The sequence below is a fragment of the Phascolarctos cinereus genome, unplaced genomic scaffold (assembly GCF_003287225.1).
Source record: "Phascolarctos cinereus isolate Bilbo 61053 unplaced genomic scaffold, phaCin_HiC Scaffold_726;HRSCAF=1367, whole genome shotgun sequence".
Lineage (NCBI taxonomy): Eukaryota > Metazoa > Chordata > Mammalia > Diprotodontia > Phascolarctidae > Phascolarctos > Phascolarctos cinereus.
In genome coordinates this window covers 247,232,197-247,252,299 of record NW_027556098.1, presented here as the reverse complement: position 1 = coordinate 247,252,299, position 20,103 = coordinate 247,232,197, and the positions used below count along the sequence as shown (strand labels likewise).

At 39.3% G+C, this 20,103-nt stretch overlaps 1 protein-coding gene and 1 pseudogene across 2 annotated transcripts in view; one reads left to right on the top strand and one right to left on the bottom strand.

The window, feature by feature from the left end:
- The window catches only part of STARD13 (StAR related lipid transfer domain containing 13), a 716,694-nt gene that overhangs the window by 428,589 nt on the left and 268,002 nt on the right, over positions 1-20,103 (bottom strand). The window lies entirely within an intron of this gene.
- LOC110215531 (heterogeneous nuclear ribonucleoproteins C1/C2 pseudogene) lies at positions 7,835-9,100 on the top strand (annotated as a pseudogene).

Sequence of the window (20,103 nt, the reverse complement as noted above, 5' to 3'; positions counted from 1 at the left end):
CCAGAATGTTTCAGGCCTGTTTCTCCACCATCACTTCTTTCCAACCTCTAAATGATTTCTCTTTAATTATTTTGCTATTTTTGTTGTCCTTGGTTGCTGTAACTGTGTATTCTTCTTCTACATCTATTGTCTGGGGGGTTTGAGAAGTAAATAATTTCTTCAGATCCAGTTTTCTTTCTGGGAATGTTTCCAATGCCTCTTTTCCCCCCTATTGAATGTCTATCTTTTTTCATTAATGGTTAGGCTCAGATTTGCTGGGTAGGTCACCTTGGGTTGCATCTTGACTGCCTTTGCTCTTTGGAACATGCTATTCTGTTCCCTCCTGCAGTTTCTCATTTGGGTTCTTGGTGTCCTTTCTCAGGGAGACAGCTGAAATTGCTTTATTGCTTGCACATAATTACCATTTTGGAAAGGTTTGAGAGGTCATAAGTATTGGAGAAAATGTGTAGTCCTCCATGTTGGTCATATGACTGGGAATATTGATCTCAATCTACAGAAACAGTTCTATTCTATAATAATAACCCACATCTACATATGTTTTAAGATTTGCAAAGCACTTTCCTCACAACAAGCCTGCAAAAAAAAAAAGTAATGAAGCTGTTTTTAGCCCCAATTTACAGATAAAGAAATGGAAAGATCTAGGAAGTTGAAGGGCTGGGCCATGGCTGTCTAATCAGTATTAAATGGCTAAGGCAGGATTAGAACCAGATATCTGATTCCAACTCTGGCATTCTATCCACCATTTTACTTTGGGGAAGGGGACCATCTCTAGTCCTCCTGATCTATATCTTGCCACTGGACCTAGATAGCTCCAGAGGTGAGAGGGAGGCTGGTGACTTTGCACAGCTCTGCCTCACTTAAATCAAATTCATTTGGAAGTCATGACATCACCTTCCCAATGTCATGGTCTTCTTTTAGAATGAGGGACAAACAACAACAACAACAACAACCAAACAACTTTGGGGGAAATTGTATAACAAATATTAATTGATTGAAATGGATTGCTAGGATTTTGTGGCATTTTTATATCTTCCGTCAATGTTTTAAGGAACAAAAATCTATTAGCATTACTTTTTTCCCTTTAATTTACCAACTTTTAAACTTCTTGCTATGTCTTTGGGGACAAAGAACTCTTAGAATACCAATGCACACTAAAAAAAATGTCAGATGAGAATGAATTATTCCTTCTCATTCAAAAACACTTTTGAAATTTTTTAAAAATGTTCCAGTATTGATTTAGAAGTGCATGTACCAAGTGGATCATATGCACATGATTTACCTCAATCTTTTACTCGTCTTCCATTGACAATTTCTCCTTGGGGTCTTTGCCTATAACTTGATTTTGCAAATCATAGGTCTTGTGCTTTAATGCAATCTGTAACATCAAAAGGTAACTAAAAGCTAAATTAGTGGCTTAAGATACAGTTACCACTGAGGCCATTTTTCACAAAAGCTAAGAGGGTGTCAAATATGACTGTCTATTTTCTTTCCTTCATCAATTTCCAATAAATTATTTTAAAATCTCAAATCTCACTCACATGTGTTTCAACTCAAAATAATTCAAACCATTAAGACAGTAGAATAAATTCAAGGGAAGAAATTATTTACAAAGTGAAAGTGTCCCCATCATGCTTCCTTTGTAAAGTGTTTAAATTGTTCTTTAGTTGAAGATACTCAGTAATTTACTTATTCAGCTGCTTTTTAGAACCCAAATTGAATATGCTAATTTTATTCATCTGAACAATAGAACAGTGAATAAAGCCTGGAAAAACAGCAAAGGGTCATGAGGCTAATCACTTCCACTCATTTTTCTTTTCTTCACTCTTTCTGCCTATTTTTTCTGCTCTTATTGTTGAAAAGAAAACTCAGAGAATTAGCAGGCCTCAAATTTGACCTAGCCTTTTCCTTTCTTTCTTGGGTGGCAAATCCTTTTGGAAGCTATTTTCTAATGTTCTTTTCAAAAGGACCAATAATGTAAAGCTTAATTCAGAACTTAATAATAAGGTATGAATAGTGCTATACAGAATGGGGGTGTGGCTACTGTTCATTAGAAAATATATGCAAGATATTATACATATGCATATATGCATATCTGCATACATGCATGCATACAATGTATCCTGTTTTAAACAAACAACAGTTTTAATAATCATGAAGACCACCTGCATTTTTATCTCACTGGCAGCCCTGCTCACACCCCCAGCTGGAAAATTTAATATTATACACGTACATTTCACTTAGAGATACTATCATCAGATTCTCCACTCCATAAAGGACTATCAGAAATGCCCAACAGTCCTCCGAATCGGTATGAGGAATATTCCAGGATCAGAAAAGCTGTCTGAAAAATTATTGGGACAAAATATAAATGGCATGCATATCTAATTAGCAGAGGCCCCAAAGCTGAGAGGGATAGCTAACACATTGGATAAAATAATTAGGGTCTAAAAGATCTCAGCAGACAGGAATGATGGACCAAGTTTAATAAGATGAAATGTGATTCTTTAAAACTTGGGGGGGGGGAATCCATGATTTCATTACCAATACAGAAAGAAGACTCCTTTGTTAGCACAGAGCAAATGGCTCAAGTGGACAGACTCCACAGGGGACAGATCAATGGAGATCATTGATCAAACACTCAAAGATTTAAAGCTTCAGGGGACTTTGGAAGCCATCTGGTCTAGCCCCTCATTTTACAAGTAAGGAAACTCAGGCTCAGTGAGGTAGTGACCTACCCAAAATGTTGTTTTCACTGATGCGCTTAGTTTGTATATTATGTTAATTCCAGTCTGACAAGAGTCACAGGAAGATTCATCCTACAATGTTCTGTAGGATGGGGTGGTAAGAGCAATTAAGAGGTGATGAATGTTTGATAGTGAAGATGGATGGAATAAACATTTATTAAGTGCCTATTGTGTGAAAGGTACTGTGCTAAGCACTTTACAATTATTATCTTTTTTTAATCCTCACAACAACTCTGCCAGGTAGGTGCTATTAATACCCCCTTTTTACAGTTGAGGAAACTGAGGCAAATTGCGCTTAAATGACTTGCCCAGGATCATATACCTAGTAAGTGCCTGAAGCTAGATTCAAACTCATCTTCCTACCTCCAGGCCCGGTGTTCTATCTGTGCCATTTAGCTGATTCATGGCAAGAGATTATAGTGTAAGAAGTTCAGGGTAGTAACAGGGTTAAGGAAAGGTTTTTGTTTGTTTTTTCTAATTTTGTTTTTAGGATTAGGAGCATTTGAGACCATTTGTAGGCAAAGGAGAAGGAACCAATCAATGAGCGATTAAAAATATAAGAGGAGGGGCAGTTAATAGAGTAAAATTTTGGAGGAAATAAGAAGATATGGTAATAAGAATAAAGGTAGAGGAACCAATCTCAGCAAGGTAGAGGGACACTTCATAGAGGTGGCAAGGGTCATTCTAATAAATTAATTTCTTGGGGAAATTCCTGCCAGTAAACTTCTGGCCCTCTGATATGCAGTTCCATCCTGTGAAAAGTTAGTCTCCTCCTCAGGGAATGGGTCATTAGATTTGGACTGAATATTTAACAGCAAATTTAGACATTTCAAATATCACTGACTTGCCAAAGCCTTAGCTATTTAAAGCCCTGAGAAAGATAGGATAGGTAGACTATCTGCTAAAAAGATCCCACCCAAAACTATTGGTCCCTTCCTGTCCACAGCTCTATTACCTGGGGTAAGTGGGTGCAATTAGAGCAGCTCTGGGGCAGTAGAATTTTGAGCAACCTCCAGTCAACGAGCTTTGCTTTTTCTATGATTTCTTGGTTTCTGACTTTAGAGAGTATTTTTTCTAATTTGTGTGGGCCCAGGGACTCATATTAAAAACTTATTGGATTAGTGTTTGGATTAAGGCATTCAGGCCTTTGTGTCAAGAATGGCACTTTGATTAATTCTTATACCCTTTCTGGCTAACCTAGTCAGAAAAATCACACAGAAACACAGGATGGACAGTTGTCTTTAATTGTTTAACTGCTGTTTACCCAGCTTCTCTTTGACTTTTTGACTTGGACCCTGTAGCTCCAGAACCCTCTTGTTTTATGCAACTCAGCTTTGTTTGCTATGACTTAACTGCCATTTCCTGCACCACAATTCAGAGACATATCTAGTAGTGTTCCTGTCTACCTCTGAGAATTGGTGATTCCCATATCAACCTACAACATTCTCATTGATAGCCAGATATCAAAATCTTCTTAGATGGTATATTGCTGGTCTAGACCAGAAGTTGCTGGCCTTTACTGGCCACCGGTAATCAAGTAGGCCAAAGTCCCTGGGCCTTGTTTAACCCACTAACTCCTAGTTTCCTGCCTTAAAGCATGATGCTTTCTTAGGCTTGGCGGGGGGAAATTATAGTCACATGTTAGGCATTATAGGCCTAGGGCATGGCTCATCAAGGAAGAATGCTGTATAGGTTCTTCTACCATTATCACTCAGAAACCTCTGCTTCTTTAAGATCCGTATAATACACTTCTACCACCCAATTAAAATCCTATCATCCCTTGTCTATAGATCTATGTGATAATCCCCTTCTTTCCTCAATGAGTTCAGTACCTGGCTCACATCTTTCCTCTTCTGCCCTCATCACAAAGAACTTCAACATACATATTGATACTCCCTCAAACACCCCATCCTCCCAATTCTTCAGTCTACTCATTTCTCATAACCTACTCCTCTCACCTCAGCCATCCACAGATAGTCATATCCTTGATCTTTCCATCACCCACAAATGTACCACCTCTATGTTCATGAATTCTAAAATTTTCCTTATCTGGTCAAAATCTATTGCCTTTCCATCTCTTCCTCTGTGTCTAAAACCAAATCCTACTCTTCTTCCCTACCATGATCCCTTGACCCCTCAGTTCTCTCCCAGATCATCATCCTTGCTCTAGCCACACTCTCCTCTTTTCCCTATGTTGATCCCTCGGTAAACCAGGTCAACTCTACACTGTCCTCTTGAGTTTCTTGCCCACTTAACATATTGCTGATTATGCCCTTCCAAGTCTCAGCTTTGGATTGCTCCCACCATCTGACGCCTTTGCTTCTACAAATGTGCTGCCCAATAAAGGTGAAGAAAATCAAGCAACTGTGCTGACTTGGTCCAATACAAATTTGTGTTATATAACATTAACTGGGCCCTCACTGCTACAAGACAATCCTTCTATATCTTTCCAATTTACACACCATCTCTTTTGCCATAGCAGCTCTTCCAGCCCTTTTCATTCCTCAAACATAAAACCTCCCATGGCTTCCCCTAATCCACCTTCTGAGCTAAGAACCTTGCCTCATATTTTACTAAAAAAATTGAGGCTATTTGCCAAAAGGTCCCTTTACTCCTCTCCTCTTCATTCTATATCACTCAGATGCCTTCTATGACTATCTCCTCCTTCACCCCTATCTCACACGAAGAGGTGGCCCTTCTCTTTGCCAAGGCAAACCCCTCTGCCTACATAAGGGATCTCAGTCTATCCTATTTCCTCCAGTAGATTGCCTCCTCTATCATCCCTACTCTCTCAATTATATTCAATCTCTCCTTATCCACACTTTGTCTATTGCCTATAAACATGCACAGGACCCCCCCTCCCATTCTCAGAATCCCTTCACTTGATCCATCCAACCCCACTAACTCTCATCCCGTATCTTTAGCCTTTTATGGCCAAACTCCTGGAGAAGGCCATCTACAATAAGTGTCTCCACTTCCTCTTCTGTCCTTCTCTTCTTAACCCCTTACAATTTGGCTTCTGACTTCATCTGACTTCAAAACTACTCTTTCAAAAGTTACCAATGGCCTTTTCTCAATCCTCTTTCTTCTCAACCTCTCTGCAACTTTTGACACTACTGATCACCCTCTTCTTCATACTACTCTCTTCTCCCTACATTTTCAGGACTCTATTGACCGTATTTGACTACTCCTTCTCATGCCATTTTTTTTTCTGGATCTTTATCCAGGTCACATTCATTAAGCATGGGTGTCCCACAAGGCTCTGTCCTGGGTCCTCCTCTTCTCCCTCTATATTATTTTACTTGATGATCTCATCAGCTCCCATGGATTAAGTTATTATCTCTATGCTTATGATTCTTAAATCTACTTATTTAGCCCTAACCTATCTGCTAATCTCCAGCATCTCCAGTGGACTATTAGACATCTTGAACTGGATGTCTTGTAGACATCTCAAACTCAACATGCCTAAAAATGAGTCTTTCCTCTCAAAACCTCCCCACTTCTAAATTTCCCTGTTACCATCAAGGGTACCACCATCTTCTTAGTCACCTACGCTTATGACCTAGGTGTTATCCTTGACTCATCACTGTCACTTATCCCTTATATTCAATTTTTTGCAAAGGCCTGTTGATTTTACCTTCATAACATCTCTTATGTTAACTCCTTTCTCTCCTCTGGTACTTCTACCATGCTGTTGCAGGCAGGTCCTCCTCTCCTTACACCTGGACCACTGCAATAGCCTACTGGTTATTCTGCCTGCCAGGAGTCTTTCCCTACTCCAGTCTATTCTCTATTCAGCTGCCAATTTATTTTTTTCTTTTTAAATTATTTTTGTTTATTTCATCAAATATTTCCCAATTACATGTACAATTTTTGAAACTTATTTTTTTAAATTTTGAGCTCCAAATTCTTTCCCTCTCTCCCAAACCCTCCCTTGAGAAGGTAAGCAATTTGATATCGATTATACACATGACATCACGCAAAACATGTTTCAGTATTAGCCACATTATGAAGAAAACAAACAAAATAAAACAATGAAAATGAAGAAAGTAAAAACTAGCATGCTTCATTCAGCATTCAGATTTCATTAATTCTCTCTCTGGAGGTGGATAGAATCTTTTATCATGAGTCCTTTGGAATTTTCTTAGATCATTGTCTTGATCAAAGTAGCTAAGCCTTTCACAATAAATCATCCTTAAAATATTGCCGTTACTGTGTACAATGTTCTCTCAGTTCTGCTCACTTTACTTTGCATGAGTTCATATAAATCTCCCAAGTTTTTCTGAAACTATCCTGCTCATCCTTTCTTATAGCACAATAGTATTCCATCACAATCATGTACTACAACTTGTTCAGTTGCTATTCCCTAATTGATGGGCATCCCCTCAATTTCCAATTCTTTGTTACTACAGAAAGAGCTGCTATAAATATTTTTGTACAAACAGGTTCTTTCAACGTGATTTTCTTAAAGCAAGGTTTGACCCTCTACTCAGTAAACTCCAGTGGCTCTCTATCACGTCCAGGATCAAATATAAAATACTTTATTTGACAATCAAAGCCCTTCATAACCTCTCTCTTCCCCATGCCCCCTCCAACCTTTCTAGTCTTTTTACATCCTCATATCCATCACCTTCTCTGTGATCTAGTAACACTGACCTCCTTAGTGTTGTGCAAACAAGATGGCTCTGAACTTTTTCATTGGCCTGGAATGCTCTCCCTCTTCATCTCTGACTCTTGGTTTTTCTTACTGCCTTCAAGTCAGTACTGAAATCCTTCTACAGGAGGCCTTTCCCCAGCTACCTTAATTCTAGTGCTTTCCTCTGTTGATTATTTCCCATTTATCCTTGATATAGCTTGTTTATACATAATTGTTTGCATGGCATTTCCCCCATTAGACTGTGAGCTCCTTTAAGAGCAGGAACTCTCTTCTGCCTTTCTTTGGATTCCCAGCACTTCACATAGTGCCTGGCACATAGCAGGCACTTAATAAATGCTTATTGAGAGTAACGGTTGAAGAGGCCATCTGGAGCAGTAGTCCGTTTCTTTACTGCTGTCAGATCAGGGAGGCGGAGATTCAGAATCCAGCCTTTTTTCCCCTCTCCCCACCGGCTTGTTTGTGGCTGTTTGACCCTTGCCATCAAACACCATGGCCAGCAATGTCACCAACAAGACTGACCCCCGTTCCATGAACTCCTGTGTCTTCATTGGGAATCTCAACACTCTGGTTGTTAAGAAGACTGATGTTGAGGCCATCTTCTCGAAGTACGGCAAGATTGTGGGCTGCTCTGTTCATAAGGATTTTGCCTTTGTCCAGTATGTTAATGAGCGAAATGCCCATGCTGCTGTGGCAGGAGAGGATGGCAGAATGATTGCTGGCCAGGTACTAGATATTAATCTGGCTGCAGAGCCAAAAGTGAACCGAGGAAAAGCATGTGTGAAGTGTTCTGCAGCGGAGATGTACGGGTCACTACCAGAACACCCTTCTCTGTCTCCTCTACTCAGCTCTTCCTTTGACCTAGATTATGATTTTCAACGAGATTATTATGACAGGATGTACAGCTACCCAGCACCTGTACCACCTCCTCCTCCCATTGCTCGTGCAGTGGTGCCCTCCAAATGTCAACGTGTGTCCGGAAACACTTCCTGCAGAAGCAAAAGTGGCTTTAATTCCAAGAGTGGGCAGCGGGGCTCTTCATCCAAATCCGGCAAATTGAAAGGTGATGATCTTCAGACAATTAAGAAGGAATTGATCCAGATAAAACAGAAAGTGGATTCTTTATTGGAGAGCCTGGAAAAAATTGAGAAAGAACAAAGCAAACAAACAGTAGAGATGAAGAATGATAAGTCAGAAGAGGAGCAGAGCAGCAGCTCCCTGAAGAAAGATGAGACTAATGTGAAGATGGAGTCTGAGGCGGGTGCAGATGACTCTGCTGAGTAGGGGGACCTACTGGATGATGATGATAATGAAGACTGGGGGGATGACCAGCTGGAGTTGATCAAGGATGATGAAAAAGAAGCTGAAGAAGGAGAGGATGACAGAGACAGCACCAATGGCGAGGATGACTCTTAAGCACATGTTGGGGTTTTAGAACTCTCGTCCCATTATTTCTTTACCTAGGCACTTGTCTTTGATCAAACTTTTCACCAGATCCTCTCCCTTGGTATTTTCCAGCACACGTTCACTGTCGTACCCAACTTTATCCTTCCCACGTTCATTAATTCTGCCCTGCGCCTAGTCCCTCTGCCACCTCCTTCAATTCTCCTAGTAGTTATATTAAGTCTCCTGTAATTTTGCTCTTTTAATTTTGATACCTCTTTAAGACTTAACAATAAAAAGGATGTATGGTTTAAAAAAATGCTTATTGACTGAGTGCCAGCTTTCATCCTTCCTACCTATTTTCTCAGAGGTAGTCTTGCCTTCCTTAGCTTCATGTGCTTAGGGGATAGTAAAGTAGAAAACAAGGGTGGTGGAACCATAAGAAAAATGTGAAGAGAGGGGAGACCTGGGGCAGAGTGAGATCAATTTCTGAAGTCCTGGAGCAGGCCCAAGACTAGGCTTATCCATGTATTTGTTCTAGCACCTGAAGGTGCTTCTAGGATGTGTATGTGGGGAGTGTTTTCCTGCAGATGTCTCAGGTACCAAGGCTGCTGCCTCAGTGGCATGTGGCTTGTGCAAATTAGGTTGGCATAATGAAAACTTGGCCAGTCCAACTATTATTCAAAGATATAAATAAAGGCCTGCATATTATAAGTGCTTATGCAAAATAGTGTCCAAAATTATCTATATTTATCTCAGATGATGAAATCTGTTTAAGCAAAGGTTTTTAATCTGAAGCCTATGAACTTTTAAAAATGTTTATTTTGATAACTGTATTTCAGTATAATTGGTTTCCTTTGCAATTTTGTATAGTTATCTATATCCTTCACCAGACTGTCAAAGGGGCCTGTGATATGCAGAAAAGGTTAGGAACCATAGACAGAACATGAGACATAAGTAACATTAGCTCAAACTGTGTTCTCCAAACTGTTATAATAATTAAATTCAAGTGTGAAGTAGGATTATTCTTCAATGGAAAAAAAAAATGAACTCAAGTTATTCTTATCGTAGAGAAGCAGCAAGATTTAATGGAAAGAGTGAGGTATTTAGAATCATGAGAACCAGGTTCGATGCTCACTCAAAAATGTACTACTCTGTGAATGTCAGGCAGAGTTAACAGCCTCTCTGGGCTTCAGTTTCTTTATCCAATCCAATCAGCATTTATTAAGGGCCTACTTCATGCAATGTGGTATCATTCTAGATGCTAGCCATATAAAGAGATACAAAGAAAAAATAAAAACCATCCCTGTCCTCAAGGAGCTTCCCTAAAGGATGCATATACAATGAATGGATTGGACCACATGATGTCTTCTGGCTTTAAATCCTATTACCTCATCAAATATAGGTAGCTCAATATTCAATGAAGAAATCACCAAGTTGGGGTCTCTAACACCAAAGGAAACATTCCCACTCATTACCCAGTAGAACTGACTCCCCTGACACCTTGCTCCCCACTCACCTTCATCACCACCCTTCCGTTTTCAGATCCCTTTTATGTGTTGCTTTTCCCCATTAGAATGAAAGCTCCTTGCTGGTAGGAACTTTTTCTTTGATTGTATTTATATTACCAGTGCTTTGCACGGTGCACAGTGCCAGGCACATAATAAGCCCTTAATATAAATGCTTTATCCAGTCTAATCTGCCCAGGCTCCCCCTCGTTGGAGGTCTTTAAAGCAAAGACTGGATGACCTCTTAGCAGGCATGTTGTAGATCCTTTTTTTAGGTTTGCGTTAGCTTGGGTGGACCTCTGACAAGACTTTTATCTCTGAAATTCTGTGATCCCATTGTGTAGGTAGCATATGTGCTAAAACAGAGAGTTAACATACACACAGACTCCCAAGGGACTACTATGGCAATGCTTCTTCGACTACAGTACAGAAAGAAGTAATTAGCTCAAACCGCTTAAACACACCAGGAAACACACTCACAAATACACACCAAAAAGGTCAGGATTCTACTGGGGTTCCCACGCCAAATCTTCCAAAATCAACAATATGGCTTGGCTAAGCGTTATCAAAAATGAGTATCTGCACATTCCCCTGCCATGACTCAATGACTCTGTTTCCTGCCCACACTTCCCTTGGCTCTCTGACCCCACACCGGTTTTGGCTTTCACTAGGAGTGATGTCAGATGTTTCAGTTCAGCCTTGTATAGACCATAAATAGTGGTCAGAACACATGTAAGACTATGACTAAAACTTTAGACCAATTTGTTTTATAACTTTTGCTCTTTAAAAATTGTATTTATAGCTTTCATTTTTCTATCACCTTCATTTCTGAATATGTCCCTCCCCCTCCCCCTGCCCAGAGAGCCGTTCCTTGGAACAAAGATCTAATAAGAAAGAGAAAAAAGAAGTTCAGCAAAACTAGTCAACACATGAACTGAAACTGATAGTAAATGCCATCTCTGAAAAGAAGAAAGACAGACTGATTTTCTTAACTCTTTCCTAGATGACTCCAATCCCTCTTTTTTCCCCCAATCCCTCTTAAAATGATATTGACCAAAGAAAAATAATTAGAGCTTTATTCTTGCATTGTTTAGCATTAAACTTCATTAGAGTTCTTTGAATCTCATGTTACATGATATTACATGGAATGTCCACTAAAGAATATTGACAAAAGGCTCTCATACATGTGGATAATAAATCTATCTACCAGTCCAGGGCAAAAGGTAGAAAAGTGAAGTTTCAACTAAAGCACAGAAGCATTTACTGATAGAAACAAACCACAACAGAAAAGAAGGAGTCAAGAGAGAGTTTCCAAGAGTTGGTGTCATTGAACTTTTCAGAAGAGCAAAGGAGGCAACTACCAGGATGTGTGGAAATTTAGGAGAGAAACTTTGATTAGGGAAGGGTATTTCTCTTCTAAGGCCCAAGAGCCTAGAGTTCCAGGAGGTCTGGAGCAAAGGAAACCTTTGGAGAGGATTTAGGAAACATCTCTCATGCTCTTGGAGGATGGTCTGAAGCCTAGGGGAGAAATCTGTGGAGAACCAGACATATAAGAAATGCTTCTTCTATTGGGGTCTCATACTCAGAGTCAAGTTTAGGAAGGCTAAGATACCTAGCAGCCTTGCCAGACCAGATCTATCTCTATTAAATGCTCCAGAGTATGAGATTTCCTCCATTCTACACAGGATCAGGCCACTGGATTCTGGACACAAGAACTGGGATAATTCAATTAGACAGAGGAGGGAAGATTAGAATAGGATCAAAGGATCATAGAAATTAAAGGCAGAAGGGGCTTTGTGATCATTAGTCTAATACCTCCCCATCTCTAAATAAGAATGCTATAAGCCCAGAGACGCAGTTTTCTTGGTTCATAGCATTTAGAGCTAGAAGGGGTATTAGAGAAATACTGAGTATTGACCCATCAATTTTCTAGAAGAAACAGACTCAGTGACAGGAAGGGAATGAAGTATCATATTGATTTTGTGTTGTTCATCCTTTGTTTTTGAAGAGGATAATGACATCACAGGTGATGTCTCAATTTGAGCATGATTTGGATTTGAGTGAGGCAGAGTTGCACAAAGTCGTTGATCTTACTCTCTTTTCCAGAGTCATCCAAGTCCAGTGATAGGACAAACACCAAGACAACTGATGATGACACAGGATACAGTGCATAACCTTGACATCTTTGATGCCTGATCATGCTCTAAGTGCTCCACAGTGCCTGCTTCAGCCTCCATCATGGCCTTTGGAACAACCTGCTCTTCTTCCCATTCTCTGTGGGGAGTCTTCACATGCTTGGAGTAGATACCCCCTTAACTCATGTAGTGAGAGGTAGTAAACAAGTCCTGGACTTAGAGTCAAGGGACCTCCGGTTGAATTCTGTCTCTACCTGTGTGACCTCAGAAGCAACATTGTGCAGTGGCAAGACCACTGACTCTGGAGCTAGAGGTCCTGGGTTCAAGTCCTACCTTTGTTGCTTACTACCTATAACTTCCCTGATCCTCTGTTTCCTCATCTGGACTAGAACTGAGGGTGTAAATAAGATCTTTCCCCTCTCTAGGTCTCATTTTCCTCATCTGTAACATGAAAGCACTGAACTACATGATGGCCCAAGGTCCCTTCAAGCTCTCTAAGAGCTATGACATGACTTATCCAAGTCAGAACTATTAAAGTTCACATAGTTTGTTCTTTATTGTTAGAGGCCTCTGAAAACAGTGGCCTGAGGGTCAAATCCTACTGGCAGCCTCCCTGTGCCAGTGAGCTAAGAATGCTTTTTACAATTTTGTATTTAAAAATGTAAAAAACATTTTTAGTTCACCTACCATACAAAAATAGATAGTAGACCAGATTTGGCACATGAGCACACATTTGTCAACCCTTGTTTTAAATGTGACTTTTTGATGATTAATGTTTAAAACGGATACACACACACACACACATATACATATATACATACACAAATTATATATATGTGTGTGTATATGTTTGTATGTGTATACACACACACACACCCACACACACCCACACACACACACACATATATATATATCCCTGGGTTTGCTGGTAGAAGAATTGTGGGTAATTAAGGGTGCCATAGGCTTGTGTCACCAAAAGTTGAGATGGAGGGAGAGCAAGGTATATATGGAATACCTTCTGAATTGCTTAGTAATATTCATTCTACAGCTCCCACCTATGATATTTTTCAATTAAAAAAATGTTCTAGGACCTTCCTCTAATACAGGAAGGCTTCAAATTAGCTATGTCCTCAAGTGGTGGAAAGCATCTCCCTTCAGTTAAGTCTGAGTGGGAGGTGGATGTTATAGAGAATGGCCAGCCTTCCTTGGAGCAAGTTCATTAGGGTATAGTAACTACTGTCACACTTAATTTCATGCTTTATGTTTTTTCCTAAAAATAATTCAAGATAATTAGTTCCTACAACTTTTGTGGTTGTAGCCCCTGTTGGTCCCCCTCTATCAAAATATGTAAATCCTATGAGCTTCCTTATTCAGCACGTCCCAATATGTAATTGCCCTTCTGCTTGTATCTGATGCTAAAGTTGCTTATCAATGTATTTATTCAAGGCAATGATTTGCTCAGTATTAGTTTCTTTTTCTGAACTTCCTTTATATCTGTTCATATCAGTGTTGTCCGAAAATCAATGTTTTAAAACGAATAATTCTTAAGAACTCTGATTAAAGATATGATTAACCATGATTCCAGAAGACAAATGAAGAACACCACCCACCTTATGATGGGCTAATATGAAGAAAGAGAAACACATTTATGGATGTGGCCAATGTGGACATTTCTTTTGCTTGATTATACTTACATGATACAAAGTTTCCTTCCTTCCTCCTTCCCTCCCTTCTTCTCTCCCTTCCTCCCTTCCTTCCTTTTCAGTGAATTTAATGAGGTAGGAAGGAGAAAAAAAGTTTGAAAAAATAATATATATGTATATATGCATACATATTATATATGTATATATTTTAAAAGGATAAAAACATACCAAAAATTAAAAGATATTAAGTCACTCAGTGGCATAATCCATGCATGGGAACTCACTTTGTGACCCAGCACAGTGACACACACAAAGTGAGTTTTTAATAATAGTGAAGATGAAGATGCTCTAGCCATCTCATGATTGTCCCTATTGCCAAATGAAAAAAAAATTAAGGCTGGTCTTATATTTCAAAGGCAAATAAGGGTTAAATTCTTTGTTCCCATCCTTATTTATAATGATGATAATAATAATAATAACTGATATTTAAACAGCACTTCATAAACTCCCTTGGTGCTCATGACAAGCCTGTGAGTTGGGTACCACAAATATCCTTACCCTCACTTTCCAGATGAGTAAACCAAGGCTCAGAGAAGTGGCTGTGCTCACATAGTACTAAAGAGGCAGAGATTGGGGGCAGTTAGGTGGCGCAGTGGATAGAGCACTGGCCCTGGATTCAAGAGGACCTGAGTCCAAATCCGGCCTTAGACACATAACACTTATTAGCTGTGTGACCCCGGGCAAGTCACTTAACCTCATTGCCTAGCCAAAACAAAACAAAAAAAGTCAGAGGTGGGATTCCAAATAGGCCAAGCCTGACTCCAAGTCCAGTACTCTCTCTACTGTGCTGTACTATCTCCTGTACATTGCAACCACTATATGTCCTGATTTCAGGATAGCTTTTAGTTATGGGATGGCATGCTCTTTGGGATGATTTTATTCTCCATTTTGTTGCTTTTTTCCCACAAGCATCAATTTTCCTTACCAAACCCCAAATATATAAGAAACAGATGTCTTCCAAACAAACCTGGTCTGGTTTGTTTTTATACCAGACTTACTTAATATGTGGTTCTTCTTTTAAGGGAAGACAAACAGATCTAAGTTTATATTTACAAATTTAAGGAATACAGACCACATCCCCCACTAGATAGGCTCGTCTCAAGTGAGTTTTCATCATAACTCAATACTTTCCTCTTTTCTAAGACATTAGTGGAATGGCTAGGCTCCCCAAGGTGGACCTGTCACCTGTCATTCATTTTCAACACCTAGATTGCTGGTGTGATCTTCTAGACACACAGATGTGACCAAAGAAACTCATGCACTGTCTGTTTTTATTCCCCACAGAGGAGATGTGCAGTTTGTTCTTTGAATAACAAACAACAGCCACCTTGAGAGTTGCCAGGCTTCAAGACTTATGATCCCTGGCCCTAACTTTCTGGCTCCCTGTGAGTGTGACAGGTTTGCCAGCACAAGGAAAAAGGAACTTCTTGGAGGCTATGCTGAATTATAGTTACGTAAAGAATATATCCCATCTCCACTCCAATACTCAGTGTAAGCTGAGATGTTGCTTTTCATTAACATTTTCACTAAGAGCTTAGCTAGTATTATCCTAAGCCCTGGTCAGGAAATTGAAGCATGGGGAAATTTTCGAGATCACAAATGGAGACAGCATGAGGCAATGGCTAAGAGTGTTAGATTTGGAGTCAGGGGACCTGGGTCTGCTACATACTACCTGTCTGTCATTTATCCTTTCTAGACCTTAACTTCCTTATCTGTAAAATGAGATGATAGGGCCAGACTGCATGTAAGTTTGTACAGTGAAAAGAGCCTGGCATTAGGAGTCAGAGGCACCTCTGGCCAAGTCCCAGCACTGCTACTTACTACCTGTGTTGCTTTGGGTAAATCACTTCAACTCTCTGGGCCTCAATTTCCTCATTTGAAATATGATGACCTATGATGTCCTTCCTAGTTTGAAATCAATGTTTCTGTTTGTTATGTCTGAAATCTGTTTTAGCTTTAAATCTATGATCCAATGAATCAGATGAGATAATAACTGTAAAGCACTTTGCAAACTTTAAAGCACTATATAAATGCTAGTTATTATTATTATTGTTTTCATTATTATCATAATCAGTAGAATACAAGCCTCAGTATGCTACATTCCCTAACTCTCAGTTAACTCACTGGGTCTCTCTGTCTTTCTAATGATTTTCGGTTAATATACATTGCCTTCCTAATTAAAAACACTGTGATGTGAATGTGGCCACCAGTTACTATTTCCTCCCTGAATCATTTGTTGCATGGATGATCTGCTCCATGGGCCATGTGATGCAAGCTTGTCCCTCTCAATGAACAAGCTAGGTTGTGTCCTGTTCATTTTGGAGGAGGCCAGAATTGAAAATAGATAGGCGTGCAAGTGTCAGTTTTTCTGAGTGTGTATCTGATTATGAAGCTTCCTATTCCAAAGCAAAATTTCAATGATTTGGAAATGAATGAAGAGACACATAGTTGGTCTTGATTTCCCTTCACTGGTATAGTTCTGTTGTTATTCTAGTCTATGAAGACTGCTGAAATAGGTCTATTCACAGTGTATATGCAGATTTTACTATCCTAATATAACAATGTGCTTAAAAAATTGGTCAATAAAAGACAACTATGACTCATACTTATTTTAGGGAGAGACATTAGAATAATCCAGCTACTGTCACATTGAAACTCAAGTTTTTTAAGCATCCAGTTCCTTGCAAACAGTAAAAAATTGACTCTTGAGCCTTAAGGCAATATAAAATATTTACCAGTAATTGGTGATTCTCTGTTGCTGTAGGAATTTTGAATTCTGCTGATAAATTTGAACTCTTAGGCATATCTCAATATTTCTGTCAAGGGTTGTAATGGAAATGATTGGGGAGAGCAAATGCATAAAATTCAAATGTCCTTAATCATTTTACATTCAGTTTTCCAGCCACCTTTTCTCTCCAGTCCCAATCCTTCTGAAGAATTTAGCATTTTGAAAAATTAACTTTCTCTGCCTATCATCCTAAAGAGACCATTGTGATGTCCTTGGCCAATAAGACCAATAAGGTTATGAGAAAGAAGTCCTAGATCAATATGAGCTATAAAAATAAATAACCACATAGGACAAACCAAAATCCTTTTGTTGAAGGCTTCAAGTTCTATTATTTATGGTCATCTAATCTTTTATGCAATATCCTGTCAAGGTCAGGAATAGACAGTTACTTTCATTTCATAAATATGAAATATATAAACTTTAGGATTCTGAAAAAGTTGCAGAGTAAGTAAATAAAGAATTAAGGGTAAAGAGAGCATGGTGTGAAGATGATAAAGTAGAATGCAAGATCCCAGAACAATGCCTGGCACGTAGGAAGCACTAAATAGATGCTTATTGAATAAAAGAATTAACAAGAGGGTTTTTTGCCTGATAAACATTTCACGCTAAACATATCAGTATACAAACATATATTTTTAAACAGCAATAAATAGAAGGAAGGAATTAAGATGAGTTGGGGAAATGAAGCAAAAAAAAATCCTTTCCTTTTTCTATAGGTTCACACAGATGAACATTTCTTATTTTCTTATAGCTTCAAGCGTTCACCATGTACAACCTCCAGTCTTCGTGCCTTTTTTTTAAAAGCACAAACATTAACAGCATCATTGCATATATCATCAATGAAAACTGAGTCACCGAAAAGGTTCATATTGTGTGCTTCTCTATTTATTATTCCTTTAGAATAATAACTGTCTATGTAAATTTATCCTGCTCTATACCATTGCAACTTCTCCTTTAAAGGGCCTTCTCATATAGTTGAGGTAAGACTATACCAGTTGCTGGCCAGAGATTGATCAATGGTTACCAAATTTTCACAAAGTGGAGTTGATCATAGAAGACATTCCATCCCTTGCTGCATTATGTAGCAGGATAGTAATTCTAGGGGTAATCTAATTCTAGGTCTGGTTCCTAAGCCCATGGGACTTTGAGCAGTAGATGTCATTCCTCTGTCATTTACACAGTAAAGATAGCATTTTTGAAGGACAATCAAAGTGGCATATCAAGAATGTGGCAGTTTTTAAATACTAACATTGCCAGACAAGATGGCCTATCCACTATTAGAGATGGGAAGGACTATTTCAACAAAAAAATAGGAGGAAAAATTAAAGAAAAAATAATATTCTACAGCTTTTTTACCCCAAGAAAATTTTTTGGCCTTCATATCTCCTTCCACTCTAATAACAACTTGTGTATACATATGGGAAAATGGAAAGAGCGCTATGAGTTATGGAGTGACAGGATGTGGGTTCAAATCCTGACTCTGATTCATATTGCCTATGGGGTCTTTGGCAAGTCACTTAATTTCCATGGACCTCATGTTCCTTGTGGTTAAATGAAGATGCTGGACTAAATGGCCTCTGAAGACCCTTTCAGCTCTTGATAGATGAGTCTATGAGGTCACTTCCAATTCTGAGCGCTGGACATCTTAATAATAATACTTGACATTTACATCACACTTTAATGTTTATAAACTTTTGTATATATTATCTCATTTGATGTAGAAGGTATGGTACTAGGGGTATGATTATACTTTACAGATGAGGAAACTGAGACTCAGAGAGATTAAAGTGAGTTGCCCATAGTAGCAAACTGGTATCAAAAGTAGCATTTAAAGCCATGTCTCTCCTGACTGCAATTGCAGTGCTATTTTCTGCTACTACACTGCCTCTCATTTGACTTAACACGCATTATTTCATGGGGGGGCCTCAGCAATGTTCCTCACTTCACTCTCCAGCCTGCTCCACCTCCCTCAGCTGCCTTGCCCAACTCAGGATGACCCTGCCTTGAGGCCTGCATTCCTGATGACTGAGTCAGTGGCCCTGATTAGCATTTTTGAGGGACCTCAGCCATGCTAATCACTTTATTCTCATCTCAGCTCTCTCTTTGGACTGTCAGCTCTCCAATAGCTGCCTTACCCCACCTCTACCATCTCCCTTTCTATTCCCTTTATGGAGGCAGTTAGATGGTACAGTAGCTAGAGTGCCTGGCATTGGAATCAGGAAGACTCATCTTCAAATCTGGCCTCAGACACTTACTAGCTCTGTGCCCCTGGGCAAATGACTTAACCCTCTTTGCCTCAGTCTTCTTCATTTGTAAAATGAGCTCAAGAAGGAAATGGCAAAACACTCTAGTATCTTTGCCAAGAAAGCTCCAAATGGGGTCACAAAGAGTCACACAGGCCTGAAATGAGTGAACAACAACAAAACATTAGAGAATAACAACTTCCCTTTGACAGTAGGTTTAGTCTAGTCTTGTTTTTTTTATATCTGTATCTCCATCACTTAGCACAATGCCTGGCATATAGAAAGCACTTGTCTGTCTGTCTGTCTGTCTATCTATCTATCTGTCATCTATCTGCCTGCCTTCCTATCTATCCATCTGATCTAAATAAAAGCTTTATAAGAGAGACATTGAAAGTATTATTTTTATTCATTTTTCATAGATGAGGAAACTGAGGATCAGAAGAGTGTGACTCACAAAAATAGTCACACAGTTAGTAAATGTTAGAACTCTAGCTTAAACCCAACTGTAGCTTGGCCCTAATTTTCCTGTCACACTCAGTGATCTCTAGCAAGGTCTGTTCTGAAACATAGTAAGCTTCTAATTCTAGGGGAAAAGAGCCTCCATTGTGACCAGAGGTGGTCCCCATCTGCAAGAAAGAAAGAAAGAAAGAAAGAAAGAAAGAAAGAAAGAAAGAAAGAAAGAAAGAAAGAAAGAAAGAAAGAAAGAAAGAAAGAAAGAAAGAAAGAAAGAAAGAAAGAAAGAAAGAAAGAAAAACCAAAACCTTAGAATGAGGAAGGCCTTCCCAACTACTGTCTCAGAAGGCCCACTCACTTAGCCACTGTTTTTGCAGCTTTTAGATCTTCTCATTGTACTTGGAAACTCCAGCCACTCTTCCAAACCAAGCTCATGTCATGGGGTCCCACTGGCAGTCTGGTGAAGCCTATGGATCCCTTCTCAGAATCATG